The following is a 12,382-nucleotide window of genomic DNA, read 5'->3' on the forward strand; positions in this document are numbered from 1 at the left end:
TGTAGATGATAAATTTCCTTTCATCATATCAGCCGTAATAAATTGGTGTCTCGTTATTGTTTTTTTTTTTCATGAATTTGCACATATTTTCGACTGACACATTGACGGGCAGCGGAGAAAACCAGCAACCACCACAACAACAACAACAACACCAGCAATAATAAAAAGTGAGCGCGCAATGGAATTGAGAGTACGCGCACGCGAGCGCGCGACAATCGATTTGTTGAAATAAAAATACGAGATAAATTTATTAAACAAAATATCGTGTTTCTGCAATGAATTTGTTTTGTGCTCTTGTTTCTCTTTTTTGTTGTCTTCATGTGTCGAAATTCCAATTTATAGAAAAGCGCACCAGAACAACAACCGGCCCACTCGACACTTTCGTTGAATGTCTGGTTTATCGTTTGTTCCAGTTTTTTTTAATGTGGTTGTTGTTGTTGTTGTTGTTGTTGTGTTAATTTTGTTTTCTTCCATAAATCGAAAACTTAAATTCGTTCACGCTCAATGGTAATAAAAATAAAGAAAAAAAACTGTACGATCACACACACACACACACACAGAGAGAGAGAGAGAGAGAGAGAGAGAGAGAGAGAGAGAGAGAGAGACTGTGCATACATTTTGAGTGCAGTATCTTTACAAATGATAATTTTCTGCTCTCACAACAAGCGCTTGTGTACGCAAATCAGAGAAAAAAAGAAATGAGAAAGTGTCAAGTTAGGGTTAGTGTTTTCGAATAACTCCCAAATATGGATTAACCACGAAGCTATTTATTTCTTTGTGTTGGATTTTATGCGTGACACGCAAATGTTAGTCGAAATTCGTTGCTATCCCGTGTTATTAAGGGCATAAATTGAATTCAACGAAAGAAAAAAAGATAGAGATAGAAAAAACACACAAATCTTTACGATCGAATGACAATAACTTAATTTGCATAGCCAATGTTGAACTTGTTTGAATTAATTATTGCTTTTATATTTGAGACTTGACCTCCTAGTTCAACACGCGTACACACATTTATACGATGCCGACACGATCGCACGATTGCCAGTTGCCAGCCTTTCCGGAGACAAAATCAAATCAAGAATCTTTTTTTTTCTTCTTTGGTTTTTGATTTAGTCTTTTGTCGACGTTGAATCGCAAATTTGATACAGCGAGGCTTGGTTTTTTCGACGAAAAATACATGGACAATTTTTACATCAATTTATCGATATTCACTGCAGTTTTCATGTTGAACTTAACAATTTGACTGTGTTTATATATCGTTTTTTTCTCGATTGCACTCTTTGCTACGATCGTTTGACCGATTTTATTTTTCGTCAACTTCTTTATGTGTTATCTGAAAAATGTGCGGTAGAAGCACGGTGATAAGTGTGTGACCTTGAGAAATTTTTACTTTTGGTTTCTGTACTGGCCTATGAAGATTTGTTCGTTGTTCTCATTTGTCGATGTTTATCAGTCGACCCGAAAATATACTCGCAGCTATTTTTGGTGGCATGGTGTGTGTCGTATTTTGTTCATAGCAACACACCAGAAAAAAGAAAACTAAACTAAAAAAAAAAACAACAATAAAAATTTTAAGCCAATAACTTGGTGCTGATTGTTGCATACATTGTGCGCCCTTATATGATTGCGCGTTCCGTAGCCATTTGTAGATTAAACACCAATTGATTAAAAAAAACGACTGAACACGGCAAAATATACAAATTTATAGCCGAATAAAAATAACGATAATCACATATTTAAATGTCATTTACGCATTACAATCAGAAAACGAAGATCTCTGTCTGATAAAAGCAACCGAGAGAGAAGAAAGGAAGACTCAATTGAGCGAGTGAGTGAGTGAGCGAGCGCACGAAAGATTGCTAGAAAGAGATAAGTGGAATGAAAAAGAGCATCAGCGAAGAAAACCAGAGAAAGAGAGAGTGAGAGAATATATTACGAAGAAGACTGAGTAGAAAAATCACACAAGTAACGCGATACGAATGTATAAACACCGAACTAAATGATAATAACGACGTTGACAACAACAACACTAAGTGAAAAAAAAACAACGATGACGAACTGTATTAAGATGGCTTATCTCATGAAATACCAGCTACCGCGCACTTTTGTCCAACACTTGAGCAGCAGCAGCCAGTGTGTATACATGGCCAATGTGATTTGCCGCCGCCGCCGTCATTGTCGTCGTCTATGCGTCTCTACTGCTCTCTGATGAGCGCGAGCGCACACACGCATACATAGAATTGGGGCCTCTGAGCACCCAAAAACCTAAAACTTACTAACACAAGTGCACAATACCAATCAAAAATTTATTTTAAATATTCATCATCATTTGATTATCGATTCACTTTAAATTAAAATACACTGCCAAGTCAAAAAAAAAGAACTGGGCAAATCAAGCGAGCGAGCAAGTGAGTGAGCAAGAGAGAGAGAGAGAGCTTGATGTGGATAAAACGAGATGAGTAGCTGGCATCATTTTCTCAAATACAATTTTCCAGCTTTATTTGGCGCTGAAACACCGGCGATAGAGAAAAAGAGAGAGAGAGAGAGAGAAAGACGTGAGCAAATTTGAAAGCATGCCAATGCTTAATGTTTCACATCAAGCAATGCAAACTCGGTCGATGGTTTATTTATTTCTTTTTTATTTCGTCGACGAACACTGACAACTTGGCCGAATCAAACCAGAGATGGAGAAAATACTGACTTATGAAATGTGTCTATTTGGTTTTTCTTTCATAGAGTATTTCTGCTTCTTTTTTTATTTCATGAAATTCAGAAGATCGAAACAACAACAGAATGATACGAACGCAATGAAATGCAAACTAAACAGCCCATGAAAATGAAGAATGCATGAAAAAGAAGAAAAAGAAGGAGAGGAGGAGGAGGAGAAGAAAAATATGGAACAAAGTCCATTTTGAAATGAAACGCGTTCATGCTTTTTGATGTATGGCTGCGGCGGCATGATTGTGGCTACACAGAAAATATGCATTTGATATCGATGCACTGAAATCGAAACGAGAGTATGCAATTTTTATTTTTTATTTTTTTATATGACACATATATGTGTCGCTGAGCATAAAAATGGGAATACAGATCTGTTACAGCAACAACCGGACATAAAATATTGTTCCCAAAAAACGTTACATGAATTTCTATCCAATCTGGAAATTCATGTAACGTTTTTAGGGAACAATATTTTATGTTCGGTTGTTGCTGTAACAGATCTATATTCCCCTAGGGGCTTCCATGTATATTCCATCCAAGAAATATACACCCTAGGGGCGAGACACATACTATTCCCACTATTCCACTATACTAAAAACGCTATTCCCGCTATTCCACTATTCCGTCAAACGAAATGTCAAATTGCAAAATTTAAAACTGTTTTGTCGACCAGAATGTTTGCAACTGACTTCTATATTTGTTTTGCCTAGTTTTAGGCTAAGTTTGAAATGCCTTCAGCGAAACCAGTAGTATACGATTTTTTTTATGATTATCAGACAGTGATCCGTAACAATAAATGATGATAAAAACTAAATTTCTAGAAGTTTTTTTTTACTCTAGAACTGGAATCCTGCAAAACCGACTTTCCGCAATTCCCACTATTCCCACTATTCCATGCAGTGTTTCGCTTATGTACGGATTAGTCAAATCACTATTCCCGCTATTCCATGCAGTGTTTTGCTTATGTGTGGATTAGTCAAATTACTATTCCACCGCTATTTCACTATTTTCGAGCTAAATGGCTATTCCTATTCCACGTGTCTCGCCCCTAGTATACACCATAGATGACAGTCATACGAAATATTCACAATGCTGGCAAAATATGCACCATATTCACGGAATATACACGATATTCATGAAATATACACCTCATATTCACGATCGGTAACAAAGATTCGACATTGCCGTAAACACATATTTTTTACATGCTGTGTATATTCTGTGAATATGGTGAATAATATACACGGATTATATGCAATATTCACGAAATATTCACACAAATACGAATGTATATTTTGACTTAAAAGCCCCTAGGTATTCCCATTTTTATGCTCAGCGACACATATGTTGTTATATTTTTATGGTTGAAAAAAGTATATCAAGGACGTGGTGAAAGTCCTCTACATGTTTCCAATCGAATTGAACGTGGTCGTGTTGTTCTCGTCGGTGAGCGAATGAGTGACAAAAGAATGGATTTTGTTTGGTATAGGCTTAATGTGGTCAAACATTTGTGGTTGATTCCATTTCACTGAACACATGCTAGATTAAACGAATTGAGTAAGTTCAGTTTTAAGAGTTAATTGGTCGATTTTATTCTTCTGGTCATTGTTTTTGTTGTGAATCATAGCTTATGAGTGATCATAATATAATAATGGTAAATTTCATTGCACTTGTAGCATTGCTATAGAATTCATGTAACAAAAAAGCCGATCATGTGTCCCCTTTAATTTTAATATAGAATAATTGCCCGTCTCTTTGCATTTTACTGTTCGCAACACTGTTTGCTACGTCATTGTTTCAGCCATCCTCATTTTATTTTTGACCATTCGATGGAAAAGTGGGCTTTTCATTTGGTTCATCTTTCTCTTGCGTTACACACACATATCCACACATTATGCTGTCAATAAATAATTTGGTGTGGACCTGGTCCGATTTCTTTAAATGCATTAAATTCAAGAGAGAAAAAATGTAATTGATTATCCCACATATCCACACCTTGGATCAAAATAAAAGCGCACAGGTCAAACAAACGGCAGCGAACTGTGAGAGATAAAAAAAAACCTCGCAAATCAAAAAAAAAAGAAGAATCATCAACAAAAAAAAGCAATAAAATGTCGCTTCTTTTCCTGTTTGACCGTTTGAACAACGGTGAGTTCAACTTAAAATAGTTTTTATCGCTCACAATCTTCCTGAGATCTCGGTGATTATGCGCTGAAGCTTTCTGGCGCTTTTAAAAATACCAAAAAACGCAAATTTAAAAACAAAACTCACTGCAAACGACGACCTGCAAAGAATGCGCGAAATTCTTGCTACACACAACAACAACAACAACAACACAATACAACTGCATCGTGTCATGTAAAAAGTCATTTCAATTTATGACACAATGCTGTACGGACATCGAAATCTGTGCTGGCAACAATTTATGGTGAATTTTCAAATGTGATGTGCGTGTATTAATGAAAAGAAGAGAAAAAAAAACGATGACGACGACGGCTGTGGCGCGAGAAAGAGAGAAAAAATAACACATTTTAATCGAAAAGAAAGAAAATAGCAGGCGACAAAAAAATTGTATAATGAACAAGGTCGATAAAGGCCGTTCGTTCGTGTAGAACTTGTTTTTTTTTATTTTACGGTTTCTGAGAGAGTTTTTTTTTTCTTTTTCGTCTTTTTTGCTTGTCATGTGTGCTGTTGGATTAAACAATTCGGTCGTGTCGTCTCTGTTGTTTGCATGCGAATTTCAATATGTATTAAACTTGATGGTGTCGATCGCGTTCGCGCTCACGCGTTGCCGATTTTTTTCTTCGTCTGTTGAAAATGTGAAATTGAACACATGAATTTTGATTATGTCTGACTCGGCGGTGTTGTGTGTGTGCGTTTATTTTTGGTAATCGAGAATTAATACCTTCGGAGACACTTTTGTACTCATTTCGGACTTTGTGCTATTTTTTTGCACCACAGATTACTACTTCCGGGAGGATTTTATTTCTCTTTTTCCAATAAATTGAACCATTTCGAATATTACAGCCAATCAATTGGTGAAGTATTTTCGTCTGAATCGACTTCGTTTGATTTATGATGATGACTGGTGTGATATTCCATCATCGATATTCGATTTGATTTGTTGTGCTACGATGATTGTATTTGTCTTTATTAGTATATATATATATTTATATTCGTCCTAATCGCTTTGCAATGATTTGTGCGGGCGGTTCAGTTGCATATTCACGACCATTTGGTCATTTATCTCATTATCAATGCAAATATCATGGCATTCATTCTTCAAATAACTCTGAAGTGGTTGAGTGAGCGCGACTATATTGTGATTGTATCTAGAGAGCAATGAAAAGCATCGATATCGGTCTCTCTTTCTCACACTCACTCACTCACTCATTCACTCACTCACTCACTCATTCACTCATTCACTCACTCACTCAAGACGACACCAAATATTCGAAAATTCCAATGAGAACACGTTTTAATCTTGTGCATAAAAAAAAAATCCAAAACGTAAACATTTCATTTGGCCAGCAGGCAAGAACTGTACATTTAAGCTTCGGTCAAGCAACGATGAGGAATGGCACAAGAAGAAAAACTGGCGGAGACGAAGAAGTATAGAAAGAATGGAATGAAATAAAATAAAAATGTGATCGCAACGAATAATCATCATTAACACGTATTCGCTGCACAACGATTATGACATTTTTCACACAATCGAAAAGTGCGCGAGCACGCGCACAAGAAAACCATTGAACATGGTCGAAAAAAATGGGGTTTTCTGCATTTTTATCAAAACGGTACTATTTTCAAGGAAATTGAGCAAAAGCCAAGATCAATCAGTCCAATCAAAGAGATGACGGTCGAGAGGGAGATAGATGAAATATTTTTCATTTGTTACAACATTCGCAGGGTTAAATGGTCGATATTTTATGACCAAATCGATCAATGAGCAGTGAGTTTAGCTTCATGTGTGTGTGTGTGTGTGTGTGTGGAAATTTTCATCATATCTTTAAGTACTTTATTGAGACAGAATTGTGAATGTTGGCGGATGTTAAACTAACAACAAGATTAAATAAAAATGAAATATCATTAAACACACAAATGACGAAAAACAAACCAGTTATTTGGAATCAGCTGCTGCTGCTGCTGCTGTTTGCTGTTGACGATTTGGCTGCTAGTGTCTGTGTGTTTTTTTTTCTACTTCTCCCGTTCATCGCCGCTTTTTTTTATCTCTTGCTCTCTTCTCTCACACTCTCCATTTGATGAATGTAAAAAAAAATATAACGACGGTACAGTGGATCCGTAATCCATTACAAATACTTTCGGGTAGATGGAGCTCTTCTATTCGTAGGCTTTTTTCGTCGTTGTTGCTGTTGTATGCAAACGAATTCTTCATTTCAAGTTTGGAAATCGGCGATATAAAACGACATGTACAAAGCTGTCGGGCGAACGACTGAAAAAACGAAAGAGAGAGAGAGAGAGAGAGAGAGAGAGAGATAGAGAGAGAGAGAGAGAGTGTGTGTGTGTATGTGTGAGCTGGGTGAAAAGAAATGCGTTCGATATAATGCATCACATTTCATATTTTTCCATCCCTAATCAGCGTTGTTGTCATCGTCGTGCGGCAGTGTAAACGTGAGTCGATTTTCGGACACATTGCATCTGCAGTTCGTTTTCCAAAGTTTGCGACTTTGCGCGCTACTGAAGTGTGTCAACGTAAGCTGCTTTTTTATTTTCGTTCATTCTAAATTGTATTCGTTTTTCGTTCACATTTCATCTAATCGATGTAAAAATGTATTTATTTCATGCTTTTTTTCTTCTTCTTGCATTCATTTCAGCCAAAACACACACACACACACGCACACCAGCAACATTTCTTTTTATTCGTATGACAGATGCCTGGTCAGTGCCATAAAACCATTTGTGATTGAGAGAAGAGGAATGAAAAAAAAAACCAACCGAACACATATCTAAAAGACATGGCTGAAGGAAAAAAAATTCAATAGATTCAATCTGAACAGAAGAAGCAAAGCGGGAGACAGAGACAGAGAGAGAGAGAGAGAGATTGAAAGAAGATAAAAATCCAAAGCGAAATGTTGTGTGTATCAAGAGAATGTATCATAATAATACATACGATACGTCTGACTAAATACCGTACAATGTGGATATAAAGTGAGCGAATGTCTGCAAGGTCGATAAAGGCCGTTCGTAATGTAGCGCGAATGTTAATGTGTTCGCGCGCAACTTTAGCTCCATGTGCTTTTCATTCAGTCCGTCCGTCGACTGAGTGTGTTTCTTTTCTCTTTCTCTCTCGTTTCTGCTTCTTCTTCTTCTTAGATTTACTTTGATCATTTTGGGTTCTTATTGCGTGCAACAGTCGTGTGTGCCTATGTGTGGGTGTTATTGGCTGAGAGTTGAATTTATCAAGCAAAAATGCGTTTTGGGTCCGGTTATGTTACTGTTAATCACTACACAATCACCTAATTGTTTTAACAAATTGTTGGTTCTTGCCTGCTGCAACGCGCAGTGCAATTCATTTTTTTTGCACAGCGCACAGCACAATGAACCACTTGATTGAGAGAGACTCTGGACGGTGAGTGCGAACCATTTATTCGGTCCAATTAGACGAATCACACAATACGGATATTGGTATTTAGTCCGTTCATAATGAGGTGATCCATTCTTCTCTCCCTCCACACGGACTCTTTCTCTTTCTCTCGCGCAATTTTAAGTTGAGTTATTCGAGGTGAAGACGATTTATTTAAAAAAAAAAGAAGAAATAAAAAAGAAAAAAAAAAGAGTATAAGAAGAATAACGCCAAATGGAACGGCATAATAAAAGAATCAGCAAATACTCTTCGGGATTATGATTGAGCACGCTCAAGACCAGTTATTAAATCATGTAATGGCATTAGCAATTTTACAGCTGAGTGATAATTTGGAATTTTGTTAACAGAGTTGAAGAAGCGACCGTGTTTAACACATTGGCTATATAGCAATCGTTGGCTGTTCGGTGAGCTGTTGCTGTTTATCGTTTGTCTTTTCAGGCTGCCGAGCACACATCAGTATCGAATGATCGGCGGTCGTTTTAAATTGATTTTTATTCGTTTCTAAAGAGCATTTTAAACCGTAATTAAGAGCAATAGAATGCGTGAACATTTTAATTGGTTTGACAGTATTATAGATGATTCGAATTCGCAATGTTGATCAACAGCAGACACACACACACACACACACTCACATGTAATCTTCCGATGTGCCATGCTGTAAACGATACCCATTAAAAAATATCTTGACGAAGAGAATTTTCTACGCGGTCATGCTCGCCTCTCTCGGCTGCACTGATTAAAAACCGCAATTCTTCGGTGCTCGCATTATCGAGTGCAAGAATTTAACATGTCATTGATTTAATGAAGTAGTGGTACGTTTCATCTTCTTTTTTTGGTCGAAATTCACCACAAAACTGACTCCGATCGATTCAATGGTTGACATGCACGCCCGTCAAACTCATTTTGCGCGTTATTGCTTAATGGATTGATATCAGCATACTTTTGTCTGTGGTTACGTACAACGCCCTTTTTTCGGCGTACTGAAATCAAATCTACTGCAATGTCAATTCTTCACCTGAAGAGCCACTGAATTTAATCTCAGTTGTGGTCGCTCAGAGCGAAGGGCTTAAATTTCCTACAAAGCTTGTCTATAAACATATTTTTGTCTGTCCCGAACACTCGTCATTTGCCTCATCGAACGAGTGGAATCCGTTACGCCGCACCTCATTTATTTCACCTTTTTCTTGAGTTTCATCTTTGTATTATGTGTTATTTTGGTAGATCTGTCTCGCCTCACAATTAACATCTTAAATTAGATTGGATAAAACAGTAAATTATATGTGTATCAAGATATTTGGCATTTCATCACTTGCGGGTCAGGTCGAGTGAAAATCTAAAAATGGCTTTACTTCGATGCTCAAAACATCCGCATTTCATAAAATAAATCACACAGTTCCGAATCATGTAGCCAAAAAAAAAAAAAATCTTCGACAAAATATTAAATTTATGGGCATTGAACACGACGATGGTTCGAAAAACCGAATTGCGGTATGTAACCATCAAAAAAATATCACCAAAACGGCAACACCAACAACGGAACACAATAAATAAATAAAGCAACAATAACCAGATTCAAATTGCTTTTTTTTTCTTCTCTGTTCCGACGAACACCAAAAATGGCGCATATTATTGCTATTATAATAAAATAAAAGTGTTGTTAAATCAGATTGATTTCTACGCCTCAGGATTGAGACAATATGAAGGATAGGAATGTATAACTGGCGCCTAATTGTATTATTGTATTACACATTTTTTTTCTTTGGATATGTCGATTGAATATGCTGTTGTTGTCGTCGTCAATTTTTTCGGTATGCTTGGTTGTTATTGCAATTTGCGTATATATCTATCTCTGCCATACATGAGAGTGATACATTCAGATATATACACACACAATAGTATGGAGTTTACTTTTATACTTAAGTGTCATAACCAATACATTCAAATATAGTTGACATATACGAATGGGATAAAGTTCATCGTAAAAGCAGATGTCAGCATCAACAAATATACACAGATGAGATGACATTTATCCCATTCGTATATGTCAACTATATTTGAATGTATTGGTTATGACACTTAAGTATAAAAGTAAACTCTATACTATTGTGTGTGTAGTTTTTAATGTTCATTCTTCACGGCTCGGATTTATTTATTCGCGACTGAAATTTGTGCTGGCTGTTTATGTTTTTTTTCTTCTTTGCGTCAACCGTATTTGGTTACCTGTTATTCAATGAGAGTATTTTTGTTTGTGTGTTTTTTTTCTTCTCTTAACTTCTTGAGAATTTGATTTGCAATTGGTGCCGTCATCATTTGCTCTCCCAAAAAGCTTTTAAAATCGTACAATGTACGCAAATTTTGAGTTGAGTGTTTTTGAATGGGTTTTGTTGTTGTTGTTGTTATCGCTCGTCATTTGTCGCTCAGTGAACTGAAGGCGTTGGAATTTAGAACGGCATCCGTACATTATAATTATAGTTACGATATGAAGTGCATAAGCACCAAGTGGTAAAAAATGGAGGAACAAAAAAAGTAAACGATTTTGTTGTCGCGCGCGCGCCACTGCTTTGAATGCATACGTCTAGCGTAAATTATTATTGTTTCGATTTGTCGGCCGTTTCTTTCTCTCTCCATCTCTTTCTCCCTTGCCAAATTGCCACGAACAGAAAAGCAAATGCACCGAACGTCTCAAATCATTCATTCACAATCAAACACACACAGTGTCGGTTGTGAGCACAATCACCGAAATCCCTTTGAGTCACAACCTTCATTCAGTTCTCATCATGATACATCAGCATTCGAACACTTACTATTATTTTGTTTCGACACAGCACATTGTAGCTGAACTACAATGTCTTTATCAATCAGTGAATAGAAGCGATGACTAAGCATACTACTGAAGCAATTGAATCGTGTACGCAAACCAAAATAAACTTGGAAACAACAAACAACCACACATACAAATTGTTTGAAATGATGATGTTAAAGAGAAAGAGAGAGAGAATAATAAATTGGTGGATAATTTAATCGACCAATACACACACATACATAAATAATAGCAATAATAATGATAATAGGCAAACGCGTGTAAATTAATATGCCCAACAAGGTTGTCGTCTCGAATAACACAGAGCAGATAGAAAAAAAAGAAGCAGGAAAAAAACACACGAACCTAACAAGAGAATTGTTGAATGCATCTCACAAAATTCTTTGGTTTTTTTTCTCTCTTCCTCTGTTTACAATCAATAGTATCGTAACACACAATGCATGGGTAATTGGTGCACAATAAATTGTGTGCTAAATTCCAAGTGAAGAAGCACATTTTAGCGACGTGCTGGCAAACACGATGCAACTTGCTCGTTCGCGTGATTCGGTTGTTGTTGCTCTTTTCTACTATCGAGAGCATTCATCACAATTTCTGATTCACTGTGTGATGAGTTTGACCATTTTGCGGCATTCACTCCAATGTTCGATCATTTCGGTTGGTAATTTTTAGGATTGGTTTTAATCGTGAAAATTCAATAAATTCGATCATTTGCAATATAATTTGTGCTGATACGCATTCGTGAGTCGTAGTTTCGAAAGTCAAACTCCAAAGAAAACAACAACAACTTGATGCACGTTTTCTCTTTGTCTGAGACAAATTGTCCACCACTCTCTCTCCCTCTCAATCCTTGTGCGTCACAATCAAACATTAACTTTTTTTTGTCTATAATTCGATAATTCTCGATGACTTCGTAACAAAAAGCCGTCGACTAGACTGAGATTAATATCGACTGAGCTGGTGTGTCCATTGAAGATGACTAAAATAGTGTGCGGTGAAATGTGCACAAAACTATGTAAAGCGTGTAGTTGAACGAATTTCAGTAAAGTTTCTGTGTATTTTTTGTGTGCTCAGTAGCGTCGACAGCATTAAATCCTGTCCAAGTTTCGACCGGAGTGATTTATGGGCTGGCTTGTTTGAATTTTTGGTGCGAATGCAACTTTATTAATTAAGCAGCAACAGAAAAACAGAGAGAGAGAGAGAGAGAGAGAGAGAGAGAGAGAGAGAGAGAGAGA

At 36.7% G+C, this 12,382-nt stretch overlaps 1 protein-coding gene across 7 annotated transcripts in view; it reads right to left on the minus strand.

Moving 5' to 3' along the window:
- LOC129577446 (BMP-binding endothelial regulator protein) overlaps positions 1-12,382 on the minus strand; it is a 72,943-nt gene that overhangs the window by 23,323 nt on the left and 37,238 nt on the right. The gene's annotated exons all lie outside the window — the stretch shown is intronic.

Source organism: Sitodiplosis mosellana, unplaced genomic scaffold, assembly GCF_009176505.1.
Source record: "Sitodiplosis mosellana isolate CC-2019 unplaced genomic scaffold, AAFC_SMos_1.0 Smas_scaffold_6197, whole genome shotgun sequence".
In the NCBI taxonomy this organism is placed as follows: domain Eukaryota; kingdom Metazoa; phylum Arthropoda; class Insecta; order Diptera; family Cecidomyiidae; genus Sitodiplosis; species Sitodiplosis mosellana.